At 41.0% G+C, this 20,056-nt stretch overlaps 1 long non-coding RNA gene across 6 annotated transcripts in view; it reads left to right on the forward strand.

Moving 5' to 3' along the window:
- LOC106781985 (uncharacterized) overlaps positions 1–20,056 on the forward strand; it is a 327,364-nt gene that overhangs the window by 68,040 nt on the left and 239,268 nt on the right. For all 6 annotated transcript variants that reach the window (XR_011429326.1, XR_011429323.1, XR_011429324.1 and 3 more), the window contains 2 exons: positions 4,542–4,667; positions 14,494–15,009. This is a non-coding gene — a long non-coding RNA (uncharacterized lncRNA). The remainder of the gene's footprint in view (positions 1–4,541; positions 4,668–14,493; positions 15,010–20,056) is intronic.

A 20,056-nucleotide genomic window follows, 5' to 3' on the forward strand; every position in this document is an offset into this window, starting at 1 on the left:
CATACAATCTTGTTGGAATAACACTCACCTGAAAAAAACCCAAAACCCTCTTTGATGCCCTCATCTTCTTCCAACTCCTTCCTCATGTCGTTGCTCTCTCTCTATAGCAAATTTCCTGGAAAGATAATTTGTTCTTGTTGTCTCCCCTTTCTTTTCTCTTCTTTCCTCTTGGACTTACTCCAATGAGGGTTTTGTCCCCATCATGCCACTGAAACTGCATTTGATAGTGTCACCAGTGACCTCAGTGTGGTCAATTCTCAGTCCTCACCTTGACCTTTTAGGAACAACTGAGACTGTTATCACTCCTTCCTTTTGAAACATACTTTCATCGCCTGGCTCTGGGATGCCTCAATTTCTGGTTTTCTTCTTCTCAGCCTTCTTTGTAGTACTTTGTGTTCGGCAAAAGTCCTTTGCTGGTGCTGCTTTCACTACCCACCTGTGAGCACTGGAATACCCCAGAGCTCCTTGCACTCTGTCACTTCCCCATCTACGTTTATTCTTCGGATGACCTATGATGTTCAGTGGTTTTAAACACTATCCACTTATATTTCCAACCTTAACCTCTTCCCTGAGCTCAAGATGTTTCCATTAAACTGCTTACCCATTATTTCTATTTGAAAGACCAATATACAGCTCAAATGTAACATAATCAAGACAGAATTCTTGATTTTTCCCTCACCAAATCTGTTTGTCCCTGAGAAGTCACCACTGTTCACCCCAGGGGCTTAAGCCAAAAACCTAGGTGTCATTCTTGAGTTCTTTCTTACGAAGTATACATGTCCAATCTTGAACCTGCTCTTGTCATTTCTACTTTCAAAACACCAACTCTATCCATTTTTCACTGTCTCTACTGCTGTTATCCTAGTCCAAGCTACTATCCAGCTTTGCCCTTGGCCTCACCTCTCAGGTATCCATTCATTCAGCAACTACCTGTGAGACCCCAACAATGTGCAGGGCACCATTCTTGGTGCTGATTTTGCTGCAATGAATTAGTCAAATGAACATCTCTGCTCTCAAGGAACTTAGATCCTATCTCAGAGAGATGCCTCCTTATTGTCCTCCCTGATTTTCTCTCTCCCTTCTCTTCAGTCTATTCTTCATATAACAGCCTGAATATTCTGTTAAAATATCTATGTAAGATCAAGTTGTTCTCCTGTGGAAAGCTCTTTAGTGGCCTCTCTGACCTCATCCCCTCAGTGTTCCCCCCACTTAGTCCACGTCCCTCCGCCCCAAGCACACTGAGCTTATTCCAGCTTCCTGGACTTCGCACCCACTGTTCTCTCTGACTGGGAAGTTCCTCCTTCATCTCTTTGTGTGGCTTACACCCTCACTGCATTCAGACTCTGATAAATATCACCCAAGAGAGTTTCCCTGAGCACCCTTTCTTACACAGCTGCCCCTCGTCACACGCTATCCCTTGACCTTTGTTTATTTCCTTTGAAGCTTTTACCACTGCTTATCATAATATATACTTGTTTATCTGAATTTGAATTAATTCTTTCCCACTAGAATACAAACTAATGAGGTAAAAGATTTTTCTCTCTCTTGTTCCCTGTTCTTTTTCCAGTACTCAGAATATTGCTTGCCACATGATGGGCATTGAATAAAAATTTGATGTGTAAACGAATTAATGAATGAAAAAACTTCATCTATCATAATGGGGAAAAATCCCACTAAATTTGGCATTAAGAGAACTGGGTTATAATCCTGGTTCTGTCATTGACTAGTTATGAGACATTTCGCAAGTCGTTTCGATCTCCTTGGTTCCATCTCTGTACAATGAGAAGTTTGGACTAGAGGGAGCCGAAAGATCCCAATTCTGACATTCTTCAATTCTGTGCGCGTGGTGCCTTCACACTAGAGACCAACTCCCACGCCCTATTTGGCCAAAACGGGACTGACGGCATTTTTTTCTAGAGCTTCTGGGAAGTAGACGCAGGATTTTTCTTTTCTCTGGATCCTGTCAGGGTTGAGATCCTTGCCAGGAGGGAAGTCACAGCCTTTGCGTCTGCACAAACATTTCAGTCAAGAACCTCCGCGAGTTGCCTACTGAAGGGAAGGAGCCAGAGTGGGGAATATCACAAGGGAAGAGATTCAGTGGTGCTTTGATCAGAAAGTTCATTACATTTGCTTTCGATCACAATGCATACTCACTCATGTCTGCAATCACTTACTCTGTTAGGCAGAAATCCTAGTGGGAAAAATAGCATGTGTGCACGACTCCATCTGTGTGAGCCCCTGCCAGAAACATTTATGAATCACTCGTCTCCTGATAGACAACTTGCTTTTCTAGTTTGCAATCATATTTCCCACAGATGTTGCCTTTGAATTAGCCATTGTCTCATTTGGTTTTGAATGTTTTCTCCTTTTGAGACTGTAATGTGGGCAGATCCCACCTACCATCAAAGCTGGCAGTACTCGTTCAACATTGAAGGAAGGAGACAGTTGGGTGATGCCGGGGAGCTGGAGTCCAGGAGAGCGATAGACACTCTGCACAGCTTGGAGTTGGGCATTTCTCAAGTCCTGGCGTCAGGGATGTTTACTCTCAGGTTATGCAAAGTCCCAGCTTGGGTTCTGGAAAAAATGAGCTGACAACTTTGCCTGAAAGGTTCTTGCTAATTCCTGGGGACATCTTGCTTTTATTAGACCACAGCTCTTGTCATGTTGTCTATCCTGAGCGGTGAGGGTGTCACTCCCTGTGTAGAACCCATTCCTATTGTGGCCTTTATTGTCTGGCAGTTGGTGTTCAGTTAAACATCAAACCAGCTGATAGCCGTATCATCTGGATCTCAGATGTTACTGAGAAATTTTGGAAGGTAAATAGATTTTCCTTTGGCAAATTTAGAGGTTAGGACACTATATTTACAGAAATATCTTATCTTCACTTTCAAGTCACACTGCCATTCCGCCTGTAGATTCTTTGTTAACTTCCATTAGATTTTCCTTCTTTTCCTTTAGAGATAAAATATTAAACAAAATTCTATAAACCAAATTTTATTCCTGTGTAAATATCATGTCTGAATGTGCCAGTGCTGCATCCAATTTCAGATACATGAGCTTGAAGTTAAATGCAAATTTCCATTTCCTTTATAAAGGAGCTGATGAAAATCCATTGTGAAAAGGTTATGAGAAAAAGCTTATCTTATAATTGCAGCCAAGATTCAGGCCATTATTTAAGACGTGAAGCATTTGGCAACAGAAAGATTGTTGTCATTAAAAAGGAAGCCCAACGCATTACTCTTGGGCTGAGAAAAAATAATCTAGCTGTCATTGTTACTTAAGGAGTGACACAGAAGGATGGCAGCAATTCAAATGAGCAGCTTTACCTTGAATGGTAGAGTATACATTTTTTCATGGAGGAAGCAAAGATAATTAACAAACATTTGATGATTGGTTTTAGACCTATCAGGGAGAGATTCACTTTCTGGTTAGTACTTGACATCTAGCTAAATTTGTGTTCCTTAATGCACAGAGCTGAAAGGAAGCCAATAGAACTTGACTATAGTGGGAGTAAGCAGATAAGAAGGTCTTCCTTTCTCACTATACTATTAGCAGCCTGAGGTCTGTAACTTAATGAAATTATTGCCAAATTGGTAGATAATTGGTAAGTATTTTTATAAAATACTCATTTTTGGAAAGAAAGGTTAGGGTGAGGCCACTGAGGTCATCCTGGCTGGGCTTATCTTAGCCTAGATGAAGAGGAAACGGGCACTGGAGGTTTGCATAGGTAAGTATTTGGAAGGCTCTATCATTTTTGGAGGCTACGGAAAAGTCCAGTGTACTTTTTGTCAGCTCCTCCCAAATAATTTCTCCAGATGTCCCATTCCTTGGTTGTTATCCTGAATCACTGTCTAAGATGGTTCTGGCTGTCTCGTCTCTTATCTCCTCCCAATGCAGTGTTATTTCTCTTCTTGATGTGAGAGGAAAATCAATGGACATGCTCCAAAGATGTTTTCAAGCAGGTTTCTTGTTCTAACATATTATCTCAGAAAACCACCTTGTCCTTGTTTATCATGCACGCCCTAACCTTGCATGGCCCTTCTGTGAGACTAGACTGTCTTTTTTTATTTCTAGGAGGCGAGGAAGGAGATGGAACATTCAGCTTAGGCCATTAAGGAGAGATTAATAAAGGGGCTATTTTCAAGATTGTGGGCAAGGTTAATGGAAACCAGCCAGGGATGGCGAAGCACCTCAATCTAACTAGTCTCCCAGCCTCATCTCCTACTGGTGCCCCCCATTGACCACACCCAATTGAAAGCCTGAAGGAGCTTCTCGATGTAGGTCACCCACGGAGCAGGGTGGAAAAGATTGTTGTGTGTATCTGGATGGACAAATAGAGAATATTTAGCACATGATTATCTGGAAAACTATCATTTTCCTCCTTCCCTAGCATGCTTTGGGCTGCTTTCTTATCCTGTCAGTTGGTGTCCTTAGCAATCCAAAACCAAAACTTGTGCAATTGTTGAAATGAATTAGGGAACTGATATACAAAGGAAAGGGAAAGAATCCAGGGTTCTAGTGTATTTGCTTCTCATCCACAGGCTTAACGGACCTGAGCAGAACGTAGGGAAGTGAATGTGCTGTGCGGTATCATCTTCTCTGTGGCCCCATGTGCAGTATCAATGAATCTGGACTAACATGTGGTGCATTCTTCAGGCCAGATGCAGGTAACTGAGTGCTCATCTTATTAAAATTGCTTATTTTCTTTACTGTGGTTCTGTTTCATTTAGGGTATTCGTTCCTTTTCTGTTTCCATCCCTATCCCAATCACCTATCTTTTTCCCTCTCTCTTCTCATCTGTGTAAAGGAATACCCCATTTGTTCCCTAAACATTGATGAAACCACTATTGTAATTAGCTGAGACACTATCAGTGTGTTTCCTTCATCCTACTCCCAGACTAAGGGAGTCATAGGCTAGTTTCGTATGAGTATTGGAATACTTGGCTGAGTAAGGGAACTATTTTAAAGACGAACTTCCTACATGAGAACCTGCTCCCCTCTGAAATCTCACCCAGAGTAGATGATGGAAACCTCCCTCGTCTTGTGGAGGATGGAGCTGTTCTCCCAAGTTGTGAGTAACACCCAGTTCCTGGCCCCGAGATGCTCTCTTCCCTGAGTCCTCATGTCACCTCTTTATCAGAGTAGCTTCTGGCATTCCTTCAGGTTTCATCTAAATGCCATTTTTTCAGGGAACACTCCTCTGATTCCTGAGACTGGGATAAATCCTCTGTAGTAAAGCTTACTAACTATAATTACTCTGTTATATTTGTCTTTGCCTCAGATGATAACAAGCTCCAGAGAGCAGGAACAAAAAGTGTCCTGTTCACCTCCATGTCCCCTGACACCAACTATGCAGTAGGCACTCATTAAATGTGTGCTGAGTGGAAATTGAATCTAATGTAGCTGAGGGCCAACCAAGGCACAGCCAGAGTGGCTTGGAAACCTAAGAGCTTTACTGGTCATGGTACACCACCCCCACACCATCAGGCTTTATAACAAAGTCGTCTTTATTTTCTTTTTCTTTCTTTTTTATTTTTTTGAGGAAGATTAGCTCTGAGCTAACATCTGCTGCCAATCCTCCTCTTTTTGCTGGGGAAGACTGGCCCTGAGCTAACATCCATTGCATCTTCCTCTACTTTATACGTGGGACGCCTGCCACAGCATGGCTTGCCAAGCGGTGCCATGTCCACACACGGGATCCGAAACGGCGAACCCTGGGCTGCTGAAGTGGAACGTGTGAACTTAACTGCTGTGCCACCGGGCCAGCCCCTATTTTCTTTTTTAATAGCCTTTTTTGTTTGTTTGTTTGTTTGGTCAATAGCAGGTTTAAAAGTAGAATTTTACATTTAGCTGTAAGTCCAGTGGAATTGCAGCCTTACTGCAATTTACAAACGTTCCCAAAGATTTGGCAAATGTTTTTGCCTGCTTCATTTTTGTAAGTATTTATTTTGAGAAGAGGCTGCAAATTTAACTTTCTTTTCATGGTCCCTTTCTTGCCTTATTTCTGTCTGAAGGAAACTGATATGAAATGAACTGGAAACTTTAGCATTCTCTTTGTTCTTTTTTGACTCTATTATTAAAACAATGTGGAAAGAACTCTGGACTTGGACTCATAAACCCCAGATTCCAGGCCTCCATCAATCAGGTTTTCTCATCTGTAAAACAGAGATAATAATACCAATTGTATAGGGTTGTTGTGAGGATTAAATGAGATGATCCACATAAAACATTTAATGCAGGGCTTGGCAAATAGTCAGTGCTCACTGATGGTGATGGTGGTGGTGGTGATGCTGGATGCTAAATTACTTAATATATCTGAATATTTGCTGTTTTATCTACATTACAGGATTGGGAGGATCATGTAAAAATGAGAGAAAATATGTGACAGCGCTCGGTAAACTGCTTAATTCTAATGCACAGTAATAATAATAGTACCGATGGTGGGAGTAAGTAGTGCTCAACATAAGTGTGTGGGTTTCACCGCTGTTCCACGTAGCACTCAGTTCTATTCTGAAGACGCTACACTCTTTTTCCGTCTGTTTCCCTGCTTGGGGAATCAAGAGTTATGACTGGGAATGGAGTTTAAATGAGTAGGCAAAACACTCATCAAATGGTGTATTTTTCTAAACTTGATGTATCAATTTCTAAACTGAGGAGTTAGTTCCACATTTCACAGACGCTTTTAACTATAGTGTGAGGAATGTCAAGAAGGTTGTTGATTTAGCTTTACACTTGGGAAAAGTAACACGTAGTTGGCCAAGAAACACTCCTGAACCAAAGGAGATAAGCTTGCTCTAAACTTGCTGGTTGTTGCTTCTGGTTTGGTTTTGTTTTTTAAGGAAAAGACTCTTGGTTGCTTTAACTCTTATCGCAAACAGCCTGGCTTTGCAGCCGGCCCGCTGTGTCAGGGTCTCCCGCAGATGTTCATTGCACTCTCTGCAGCTTTTTCCTTCAGAATCGTTGCAGTGAATCTGTTGGCTTGTTGGAGCTCTAACCACTGCTGACTGTTGAATGCCCCTGAGGGAAGAGCAATTTCAGAGGATGTAAATATGTCAAAAAATTCTGTGGATAATCTCAGAACTCCAAGTTTCTATTTCAGCAAATTTGACATAACAGAACTTCTCTCTCTTTCCTCTTTGATTAGCGTCGTTAATGAGACATGGGTACATAATAAAAGACAGGGAGGAAAAAGTCGAATGCAGAATTTCGAGTACTTAGAATGGATAACTAGGCTTTGAAGGATTTTCGAAGCTCATGCTATTCAGTAGGTGAACAGTTGTCTGCAAATCAAAGTCATGAAATGTTAGCTCTAGAAGGTGCCTTCAAGTCCCGGTGTTAACCTTCCTTTGCCAAGCAGGAAACAGCTGCTTGAGTTCCTGCCCAGCACCCTGCTCGGTGATGAGTGAGCTCACGGGACTTCCTGCGCCTCTTGTTAGCACTTGGTTATCACCTACACACTTGCCAGCAATCAGTATAATCAGTGTTGGCAAAATATAAATGTTAATGCCCTTTAATCAGCTAGGCTTTTAGGAGACTTGGCCCAGAAGCCTGGAGTAATCCTCCTTAGCTCTAGAGATGAATGGTGCAGCAAGTTTGAAAGATTTTTATTCTAATTAATGATAGTGGTAGAAATGGCAGCCGTGTTCGCAGCGATAGAGGAAACTGCAGAGTCAGGTGTGTGGGCACGTGGTGCGCGTGTCCTGACCTCACCGCGTGTTCCACATTCCTGGTTTTCTTGTTACAGCTCCTTCCAGCATCTGTGTGGTTTAGCAATAAGCCTGGGTGTGAGGCGATGCCTCGGTGCCCACGAGTTGCTGGAGCAGAGGAGCGATCCACTGTGAGCCTCCTTGGTACAGCAGGAGGCGGGGCGTCTGTGCAGTCTGTCTTCCTGGATGCCCTGTGTGGACTGAAGTTAACAATTCTCTCTCCTAACTAAGGCCCTTCTGGCCGTGGGCCTCGCCCCATTCCTTCTCTTTCCTGTCACTGCTTCCTAATAAAAAGTATGGGAGTTGGTGCTCTGAGGCCACAGAGAGTTAGGCTATTTCTACTGCTAGCCATCTAGGTCAAAATTATTGGCACCTAGGCATTTACTTAAAAAAAAAAAAAAAGCCACTTACCCTTTGTTTCTAGAACAAATTTGTGATGAGTAATCAAGGTGAATATTAGAATGGATTTTATTAAATATAAAAAAGGAACTGCATTTCAAGAACTATGTTCACCTAGGGGCTGGCCCCGTGGCCGAGTGGTTAAGTTCGCGCGCTCCGCTGCAGGCGGCCCAGTGTTTCGTTAGTTCGAATCCTGGGCGCGGACATGGCACTGCTCATCAGACCACGCTGAGGCAGCGTCCCACATGCCACAACTAGAAGAACCCACAACGAAGAATACACAACTATGTACTGGGGGGATTTGGGGAGAAAAAGGAAAAAATAAAATCTTTAAAAAAAAAAAAAAAAGAACTATGTTCACCTAAAGAAAACATCCGTAGTGAGTCCATTTTGGATTTGAGCATCTCACGCTGGAGCACATATGGGTGATCGCCCTAGAAACCTCTCCATGGACAGTTGCAGCCTGGGATGCAGTGAGCCTGCAAGGACGGCCTTCCAGCTTCACCCAGGTGCTTCTGCTGGGGCTCTTGCTCCACGCCTGCCCAGTCCCTGCTTGAGGAGACCTTCACAGGGCTCTCGGAGGGGAGCTTAAAGTCTGCCATCTACAGAACAGAAAGGAGAGTCTGTAGTGCCTTTGGATGGGGGCGGCAGACTCCAGGCATGGGGGACCTTGGCTGGATGTTTCCAGTGTGGCCTGCGGGCAGCTGCGGATGGATGGAGTGTTTGGAGAGGGAAGAACAGGTAGTGTGACTCCTTATCTTAGGCAGCATGGGGCACTGCTCAGATGACCTTGAGCTGTGAGGGGAGCTGTGGGGGTTGGGTTGCAAAGGTGGTTTTGCTCTGGCTTCCCGGAGGGTCCCTGTGCTAGACAGACAGGCTTGACTGTGCTCTAACGGCCAGCTCCTTCTTGCTGAGTCCCTTCCCCACCTCAGCTCTTCCCCGAGGAGACGGGGAATTGCTTAATTGCTGTTCTTTGAAAAACACTTTTATTTTTCTGATATTATGTCCCTTTCCCATTTTTAGTGTTAAAATGCCCTTCCTTAATAAAACGATGGTGTTAATAGATGATATTTCTTGGTTTTGACTGTCTACTTGGTAACCTTCTGCCAACTCTCCACGTTGTTTCTGTGTTTAATTTACCACTGGTTGTTGAACTCCCAAAGTCTGGAATATCACGATTATACAAGGCTAATATGACTGTATTCTTATTGTAAAAAAATTAAGACAACACAGAAATAAATACAGTAAAAAATGTGGGAGAAAATACAGGGAAAATAGGTAAACATTTAAAAAATATTATCCTTCCTACTCATTTAAAATTTTTCTTTCCATCCAAAATGTCAGATGTCCTTCTAAATGGAAAGCAGTGAATTTCCTCTACAAAAGCCTTATCTGGTGTCAGTCACAACTAATAACGTGGGGAAAAGCCCATTCACCAGCGTCTTCACCTAAACCAGATGCTGTTAATGTGTTTAACTCTTGCATCCAGAAGAGATGGAAGAAAAAGCAGATGATATAGTGCTGTTTCAATTTGCATTTTCCTGATTAGTAGAAATTCAGCATCTTTTCTCATGTTCAGGCTCATTTGTACTTCTTGTGAAATTGCCTACTGGAAGTTGACCATTTAGTTTTCCAACATCTCAGGTAGCAGTCAGTTCCTGGTGACTAAGTTTTATCAAAGGACAGAACATGCCCTCTTTTTTGACTTTGCCTGCCTACCTACCTGCTCTGAGAGGTTGAGATCTTGGTCTTGGCTTCAGAGAGTCTGAGTTCAGCTCTTGGCTCTGCTGCTTCCTGTGTGACTTACGTCTTAGAGTTCCAAGCACATTATCCATGAAATGGGGATAACATCGGAACCTATTCCATAGAGTTATTGTGAAAATTAAGGGAGGAAATTCCATGTAAAGGGCTTAATGTAAGATTTGGCTCATTATAGAAATGGCAGTGACTGTATTTAATAAGAGGAATTCCAGAGATTTAATTATAGAGACCAACCCTGCTCCTCCACTCCAATCGGTATGATTTCTCCTCTTCAACCTCAAACCCACATCAGGCCTAGATACTCTGGGGCTTCTGTTCTGAGTTCGCTGCAATTCCTTTTGTGATGTTTCTGCACATTAAGGTAAGTGCTCACTTTGCACTTCTGAATTACCTCTTGTAAACAGTTTAGAAATTTGAAAATATGACTATCAAGTTAAAGGGTTTTGGAATTGTTGCTGTGTCGGATCTTGATTGAAGCAAAGTACAGAATTAACCAGAATCTCAGTCATTATTCTGAGTTGTAAATTATGAGAGAAATAACTAAAGTGAATGAAGATCTGAGTATGTGAAGAAGAATAAAGCTCTACAGTTTTCTGCTAGAATATTCTGGAGAATTATTTGTCATTATTGTCAACAATATTGTAATAATATGGAAATGATCATTTAATTAAATACTGCCTTTATAGAATGAGTTATGGCTAAGGTCATTTCATAAAAGTAGAAATTAGTAATTTCTCCCAGTAATTCTGTTAAGAAAATATGCTACTCTGAATAATTGTGAAAGAAAATATGTAGTGTTTCTTCTTTTTCCTCTTATTACTGAATTATAATGTGCAAAACTATAAAATGTTACATAAATCATTTATAAATGGCACTCTAGCCTCTCTTACCAATAATTTTTATTTTATGAAACTGGAATTTCTGTTAAAATGCAATAGGTAGAACTAGAAATTTACCATAATAATATTGATAGCTCCATGCTTCAGAGACTTTTTTCCCTTTTATCTCCAAAATTTACATGGGATTTTTAAGAGAAAGCAGGTGTTATGTCCTCCTGGTGGATATCAAATGCATGTGACGGGAGGGGCTTGTTGCATGAAAGCATGCAAGAAACCAGGCTAGTATCTTAATCTAAGTGCCTCAGCTCCCAGAATTGGACTCCTGAAACTCAAAGAAAACCAAGGCTTGAGGCAGTCACGTTGAGGATCACCTCCGCTGCCCAGCTTCTTGCATCTTTAAATGGTGCGTCCATCACCTGTAGGAAAATGAACAGTTATAAGACAGTGTTGGGATTCACCTCTAACTCTTGGGGGCCTTTCCTCATTATAATCACATATGTTGTGAATTGTTTAGTATCTGTTAATCTTTAGATTATTGTAGAATAAAGGAGATCAAGTAAATGGACACAATTCTTATTCTAGAAGGAATTTATTTTCTAGATGGAAATGCCGACAGGGTGGTACACACGTGTAGTATCAGGTCATCACTGAGGAAAACTTGACATCTGCAGGCTAGATGGGCAGGAACATCAGTGGGGACAGAGCTTCTTGTAGTGGCCTGACACCGTGAGGATCGACCCTCCTGGCTTGGGGATGCATGGTTCTGTTTGGATCACAAGATGAGGTGCACCTTGGAACTCAGCTCAGGCCTCTGCAGCACCATGTTACACCAGAGTTCTGTCTGTCTGATGCTCGTATGTGCTGCTCTGTCGTGGATTTGACAAGCTCCGTGAAAAGCAGATGAGATATTATTAAACAAGAGAAAAAGGATGTGGGAAAAGTATATGGAGAAGAGTGTGGGAGAGGTTTCCTTTCAGATGATAGAAAAATGTAGTAAATTTGGCTGCTCAGAAAAAAGAATAACACAAAAATAGAAATGATTTTAATTGAAAGGTGTGTCTTAGAGAACTCTTTCTATTATATCACAGCACAAATAAATGTGGTCATGATGCATGTCTGACCCAGGGGGTCAGAAGTGAATGACACAACTATGAGGAAAGGAAACTTCCATACTGTCCTCAAGGGCCAAGTGCTGGTGCTCGGAATGACTATAGAGGGACCCCAGGGCACTTGATGCCGGGTTCCCGGGGGCTGTGTTGTATCTTCAAGTGAAAGCCAGTTCCAGAACTCTCCCCAGAGCCTGGGTAAACCAAGCCAGGGAGCAAGAGTTCCTGAGGGTGAACAGTGCAGCATTGCAGCCAGGCAGCGCGGGACAGTGGGAAACATCTGGACTGTGCACAGAAGACCTGGGTCTTGGTTTCAGCTCTGTCCTGCAGTAGCTGTGAGGTGGTTAGGGATAAATCAGGACAGCTTTTGGTGTCCCATTTTCTTTGGGTGTGAAACCAGGAGATGGGACTAGATTATTTCCAAGGTCCCCTTTTAGCTCCAAAAATGCTCACGATTTGCTGGTTTTGACAGGCAATAATTACCCTCTTTCTTTTTTTCAGGGAAGACATCTACATTGTTCATTTTTAAAGTGAAGGGCTTAGATGTATGATTTCTGTTGGTTTATTCATGTGTACTTTTATTTCAGCAAATGAAGAAACACAGCTGGCATTTAAATGAAGCGTTATTGCAGCTATGGTGTCTGTCTTTCTTGAGGCTGTAGTTCTGTAGGAATAAAGAATATTCTTTGATATCTGGGATGTGACCAAAATTCCACAGAAATAGGACAAAGCAGTGCTTAGCGTAGTTGCCAGAAGATTGGCTTTCATTAAATGCATAATATTTCTGCTGGTTTTGATCTCAAACTCCACCCTGCTGCAAAAATGCAATTTGGGCCAAATACCACATCCAGGGATGAGGTAAATCTAATCTCTTTTGGTTCTGGATGAAATACAACTGATATATTTTTTACTATTTTGGTGCAGTCTTCAATCGGAATCATTATACTATTTAATCGACTGTATTTTTAAAAACTGTGTTGGCAGTAACGATGGTATCGTAAAAATGCTATCTACCAAAGGAAATCTTTCTAATAAATAGTTGGCAGATATAAATTATAATGAGAGCCTCTAATTTATTTTGGGCGCCTAATTTATTAAAAGTGCTTTAAAGAGACATCTGTATTTTACCATTTTCCATTAAATCTACAATCGATGTCAGCCTTCTTTCAGTTAGATTTAAACAGACATTCCTTCTTCCTTTAAAAATGTAGTGTTCACAGGCTTGTCTGCTCCCTTTTAGGCATTTCACCAAGTGTAGTGTTCATGTTTTCTGTGAACTCACAATCATTGAAAACCCTCTCTAAATAAAAGACATATGTGCATGATGTAGTCACAGATCATCATCTGTGGCATCCATGTGACACGTACACACGCGTGATGGAATTTACTCACTCCTTGAATAGTAACTGAATGTCTGCGGTATGTCAAGCATACGTTAACACTGGACACCCATCAGCCGTGATGGTTAATTTTTGTGTCACCTTGACTGTGCTGCAGGGTGCCCAGATTAAACATTTTTTCTGGGTGTGTCAGTGAGGGTGTTTCTGGATGAGGCTGGCATTTGAAGTGCAGACTCAAGTAGCTCGTCCTGCCCAGTGTGGGTGGGCATCATCCGATCTGTTGGACACCGGAAAAGAACAGAAAGGCAGAGGAGGGAGGCATTCGCCCTGTCTGTGTCCTGCCTGCCTGCCTGAGCGGGGATATTGCTCTTTTCCTGCCCTTGGACTGGGATTGGGTCCCCCGGGTCTCAGGCCTTTGGACTTCGACTGGACTTTCTGACCCACTTTCCTGGGTCTCCATCTTGCAGAGGGCAGATTGTAGGACTTCTCAGCCTCCATAATTGCATGAGCCAATTCCTCATAATTAACCTCCATATGTTGGTATATATATTTTAGTAGGAGATAGATATCTATCTCCTATTGGTTCTGTTTCTCTGGAGAACCCTAATATAGCAGTGAATTAAAGAGACGCAATTCCTAACTCACATGGCTTATTATCAACAGGAGATTGATTGCTCCCGCTGCATATGAAGTCCTTCCTTTTCATTCTCACACATGTCTGGGAAGCACAGCGAGCATTGTTGCTGCCTGCTGTGGCACAGCAATGCCGAGTCTGTGAAAGGGAGGGAACCCAAAGATGCCTTCTGCACCTTTTGGTTGGCCTGTGTACCCACCTATGGAGTCCATGAGAGAAAATGGATATTTACAGATTCCTGTGGGAGTAATTACCAGTACGTAAAAGTCAGGAGGTTTTTAAGCCTCGGAACTTGATTTTCATTTCTTTGTTTGATTTTCTATGCTTTAGTAAGCATGAAAGGCTATAAGATCTAATGGCTAAGAATCTGAGTGCTAGAATCAGCATATGTGGGTTCAAGTCACCGCTCTGCTATTTTTAGTTCTGGGACCTTAGACATATGACGTATCTTAGTTCTCTCACCTGTAAAATAGAGATGATACTGATTTCTACGAGCGGAATTTATTGTGGCTTATTGTGGGGATTACATAAATTAATTCACATAAAATACTGAGGGTAATGCTTGGCATGAAGCAGGCACTCAATCAATCTTATAAGTTATTACACATAATAAAAAAATCTACCCCCTAAGAGAGACATTTGGGAATCATTTTCTTTATATTTCTGTTAAAGTATATTATTTTAGTCTTTTTTTTTTTTTCGTTTCAGTGTTTAGAGGAACTTTCGTCAAAGATGAAAAACGTGACCTAATTTTGGTAAACAGCAAGATGGAGGCTGTGTTTTGGGTGCTTCTCTCTCTGAAGACTCTCCATGGCTTAGTTCCTGGCTTGTCGCTTTTGTCCTGGGGGCTTCAGGTTCCCTATGCAACGAAAACACAGAGCAGATGTTATGAGACTGAGCCAACGGTGGCCCATAGCATGAGCGCCTGACTGATGGGTTCAAAAGCTTTCTTCTAGCAATTCAAGAGTGCCAAGAATGAGTAAGCCAAGAAGGAGAGTTATGACTGTTTGCAAACCCATAAGGAGTGGTTCTCAGTCTGCACTTGACAAGTCTGAGGGTTTAGAAGACCGTTTGTGGTACAGCTGAATCCCCAGTGTGCTGTGTTCCCAGGGAAGAAAACCAATAACAACAGATCCACAACTCATGCCATTTGCTAAATGGGCTTCCTCGCAAGTGGGGCTCTGGGAGGAATCTCACAATTTCCTGCCGCTTTGTCTCTGAAGGGTAAGCAAGGAGAGTTGTTCTCATTTCAGCTGCTTTCATTTCTGGAGACGATGGGGAGTGTGGAAGTGTCTTTGCTTTTCAGTTTTGCTTCCATTCCAGTGCTTTCTCAGCTCTACGTTTTGTGTTGCCCGGTAACCCTCAAACTTGACATGGAATTCAGGTCAAACTTCCATATTTCACTGGTTTGGGGTTTTTGCATGGAAAATTACTCATAGCTGTCTTTCAGTGTCTAAGCAGACGGAAGAGTGGATGGGTTGTGATGACAATGACCAAAATGAGGCAAGACATCTCAACTAGCTGGTGGGTTGCAGAAATACTGCAGACTCACGTGGCTCCCACCAGACTCTCCAAAGGACCATTTGTTATCTGATTTTACTGATGCTAATTTTTTTCCACTGAAATATGCTTTCATGTGACTCTAGAATAAACAGAATTTAATAATTCTCTAGAGACCAAATTCTGGTTTCTGGCAGGATTTTGCAATCAAGTCCTTGAAACAAATTCTATCTGACAAACACTGGTGTTCTAAAGACCTAACTTATCACATTTTTGAATTTCAAAATGGCCTAGTTTCATCATCCAAAATGCAGAAGTTCATATTCAATGAGCCCTTGACCCTAAACAATTGATCTTTGATGTTAGTTTTAATATTTTGGGGTCCTATTCATCATTTGAATAGATCCTGGTGGCTCGTCAGCTTACCCAGCAGGGAAAAGACATGGAGTCTGAAAGACTTGAACTAATGACTTTCTTGGCCTGATTTGAGTGTCCTCACCTCTTAGACGCCTAGAGTTCTCCTGAATTCATTAAGAAGTGACTGAGTCATCACTTCTAAGAAATCAGGGCCATAATGTATTGATAACACTGAGCTCTAGGGGAATTATTTGTTTTAGAAATATACTTGACATATAACATTATGTAAATTTAAGGTGTACAACATGTTAATTTGATACATTTGTATATAGTCATATGATTGCCACTAGCAATAATGAGCACCTCTATCACATTACATAATTATCCTCTCTTTTTAGTGGTTGGAATGGCTAAGTTATAGTCTCTTAGCAAATCTGATGATTATAATGTTATTGTCTATATTCATTGTACTGTGCATTTGATCTCTAGGGCTTATTTGCTATTCATTGTAAGTTTTTACCCTTAAACAACGGCTGTCCAGCCCCCCACACCTGCATCCCCTGGTGACCACCATCTTACTCTCTGCTTTTGAGTTTGGCTTTTTTAGATTCCACATCTAAGTGGTATCATGTGCTATTTTTCTTTCTCTGTTTGGCTTACCTCACTTACCGTAATGTGCTCAAGCTCTGTCCTTGTTGTCATAAATGGCAGGATGTCCTCCTTTCTCATGGCTGAATATTTCATTGTATAATTATACACCACATCTCCTTTATCCGTTCATCCATTGACCCAAAGCCTCCCGGTACGTAGTTGTATATTCTTCATTGTGGGTCCTTCTAGTTGTGGCATGTGGCACGCTGCCTCAGTGTGGTTTGATGAGCAGTGCCACGTCCCGCCCAGGATTTGAACCAACGAAACACTGGGCCGCCTGCAGCGGAGCGTGCGAACTTAACCACTCGGCCACAGGGCCAGCCCCAGTCTGCCCATTTTTTAAATGGATTGTTTGTTGTTATTGGGTTGTATGAGTTCTTTCTGTATTTTGGATGTTAACCCCTTATCTGGTCTGTGGTTTGTAAAAATTTTCTCCCAGTCTGTAGGTTGCCTTTTCATTTTGTTAATTGTTTCTTTTACTGCGCAGAAGCTTTTAAGTTTGACGTAGTCCCATTTGTTGATTTTTTCTTTTGCTATTTGTGCTTTAGGTGTTATATGCAAAAGATCATTGCAAAGACCTATGTTGAGGAGCTTTTTTCCTACATTTTCTACTAGGATTTTTTTAGTATCAGGTCTTATGTGTAAGTCTTTGGTCCATTTTGACTTAAGTTTTGTGAGAGGTATAAGATAGGAGTCCAGTTTCATTGTTCTGCATGTGTTTATCCAGTTTTCCCAACACCATTTGTTGAAGAGATTGTCCTTTCCCCATTGGATGCTCTTGACTCCCTTGTCAAATATTAGTTGACTGTATATGCAGGGGTTTAGTTCTGGTCTCTCTACACTGTTTCATTGGTCTGTGTGTCTGTTTTCATGCCAGTACCCTACTGTGTTTATTACTGTAGCTTTGTGATAAGGAAGTATAATAACTCTAGCTTTCTTCTTTTCCCTCAAGATTGCTTTGGCTATTTGGGGTCTTTTGTGGTTCCATATAAATTTTAGGGTTGTTTTTTCTATTTTTGTGAAGAATACCATTGGTATTTTGTTGGGATTGCATTGAATCTGTAGGTAGCTTTGGGTAGTATGGACCTTTTAACAATATTAATTCTTCTGATTCATGAACATGGGATGTCTTTTCATTTGTGTCTTCTTCAATTTCTTTCAGCAAAGTCTTGTACATATCTTTCACTTCCTTCGTTAAATTTATTCCTAGATATTTTATTGTTTTGAAGCTATTGTGAATGGGCTAATTTTCTTTATTTCCTTTTCAGATGTTTCATTAATAGTGTATTGAAACTGATTTCTGTCTGTTGACTTTTTTATCCTGCAACTTTACTGAAATTGTTGATTAGTTCCAACAGCTTTTTGGTGGAGTCTTTGGGATTTTCTATATACAAAATTATATCATCTGCAAATAATGACAATTATGCTTCTTCCTTTCTGATTTGGATGCCTTTTTTTTCCTTTGTCTTGCCAAAAATTCTTATTTATTACCAAATATCTGAAAAGGACTAGAGAAATGATCCTGAAAATTTCTCCTTATGTTAGGTGAGAAAATGAGTCAGAAGAGCCTTTTATAATGGTAGCAATTATGCTTTTTCCTTTTTTTTTTTTAGTTCCTTAATTTTAAATATTTTTTAAAGATCTTTGAGATTACCAGGGGAAAGTTTGGGCTTGGTAAGAGATAAAGAATGTTTGAAGAAAAAACAGTTATAAAGGAAATAAGGCAACATAAAGATATTAATAAATCCAGTGAAAGCATAATAGAAGGAATGGGGAGGAAGAGGACAGGGCTGCATGAGAGTGGAATCAGTGAAGAGGAGAGTAGCTGGTATTTGGGTCCGGACTTGAGAGCACTGATAGTTCCTGAGACAGGATTACGTAAAATTAATTATCTGAAACTCTGCCTGGTGATTGGTATGTTCTAGGTGTTCAACACATATTTGCTCCATTCCTCTTGTTTCTCCCACCACCATCTGCCATCAAACACATGTCTTGCTTCTCATACATGCTCCATGAGGCTCGATCTTGGGGGGAAGGAATGGGTAGAATTTGAATAGGCAGATTGGATGAAGAGGAGTCTGAGAATGGTATGAGCACAGAATTTGGCAAAAAAACAGGGTCTGTATGGGTAAGGGTAAATAGACGGTTAGAGTAGGGGAAGGGGGAAATTCAGCTGGAGAAACTGCACAGATTTTAAAAGAAGTCAAGGCTGCATTTTGGTTTCAGAAGCTCCAAAGCCCTGGAACCTTGAGAGCTCTGGGGTTCTCTAGTGCTGCGTCGTCCTCATATTTCATGGATGCACTTCCATTAACTATTGTAAAGATGTACAACTCTCCAAGACATGGATTTAGCAACACCACTTTTTTCATATTAGTTTTTGTCCAAGATCTAGCATTTTTTTAAATGCTGGAGTAGCTAGGCTTCTGCTTATTTTAATACGATGCAAATAAAGTACACTCCAAGTGTCATCTTGCATGCTGGTGCTCTGAACACTGAAACAGAAAGAGAATGTTTGAGTCACTGCCATAGCTGATGGGTATTTTCCAGTTTCCTCTCTCACATGTGGCCATGAATGTGCTGGGATAAAACATATGGCTCTATAGTATGGTTGTTTGTTATTAAAGAAGCCAGAGTGTTGAGCACACCTCTGACTCTACAGTACATTATGGTCCCACCCTTCCTTCCTGCCTCGTCTGCTCCTACTCTACATACACACTATGTTCCAGAGATCAGACTAAATTTTCCTCTTCTTTCCTGCCAACATGCCTCAGTGCCTTTGCACCTGTCATTCTCTCTTTCTGGAAGGGCCTTTCCCTCTTCTATGACAGAGGATCTATCTCATCCTTCAAAATTTACTTAAAATTTGGCGTATTATGTAGAACCTTGCCTGACTCTCCTGGACTGAATTAATGAGTTGTTCCTTTGGGATTGCCAACTTTATGTCTTCAGAGTATTTTTCTAGCCTTTCTAGTTCAATAATATGCCACTGGAACATATCTGAGTTAATTATCATATTTCCTCAATGCAAATACTTATTTAATGTGATCTTTCTAGGAAAAACACTGTATTTAATGTACACACAATTTTTAAACCAAGAGTATCTCGTTGTTAAAAGGAAATCTACGTACCATTTTTCTTCATCTCAAAGTTGAGTCTGTGCATTTTTCACATTCCTAGTCTTAAAGATTCTTCAGGATTACCTTTGGCCTTTGGCAGTGTTTTTTTAGCTCATGATGACATTGTTTTTCATAATCCATGCTGGTTTTAGGCAGTTTTACCTTTAGAATTGATCAAATAATTTTGAGATGTGTTGAAGAATACCTGAATTTTATCTTAATTTCCTATTTGGTTAAACTCTTGGTTTTACTTTTTTCTTAATTGAATTTCATGTCATTGGAACTTGAACAGCTTCTTTTAGAAATTGTCTGGAAGCTTTAAATGGCCAAATGTTCAGCATGTTTCTGTTACTCTGTCGGGGTTTACATATTCCCACTGAACAGTGAACTTTGGAAGTTCTCTGATCTTTTCTGAAATTTGACAATTTCTACTGCTGTAATTGGATGGTGTGTCACGTGACTGCTGTTGACTGCATATAGAACTTTTATTTTAAGGCTGCATTATAATTTGATCTTTTTGAAGACAGTAAAGCCAACAGTGATCCAATTTATGGTAATATTCAACAGTTTCACCCTCATGCTCTCTCTCCAACATTTTATTCTTTTCATTTCCTTCCTAGGAGGAGGTTTGAAGAACCTCTAATGCT

This window comes from Equus caballus, chromosome 19 (assembly GCF_041296265.1).
Source record: "Equus caballus isolate H_3958 breed thoroughbred chromosome 19, TB-T2T, whole genome shotgun sequence".
Lineage (NCBI taxonomy): Eukaryota > Metazoa > Chordata > Mammalia > Perissodactyla > Equidae > Equus > Equus caballus.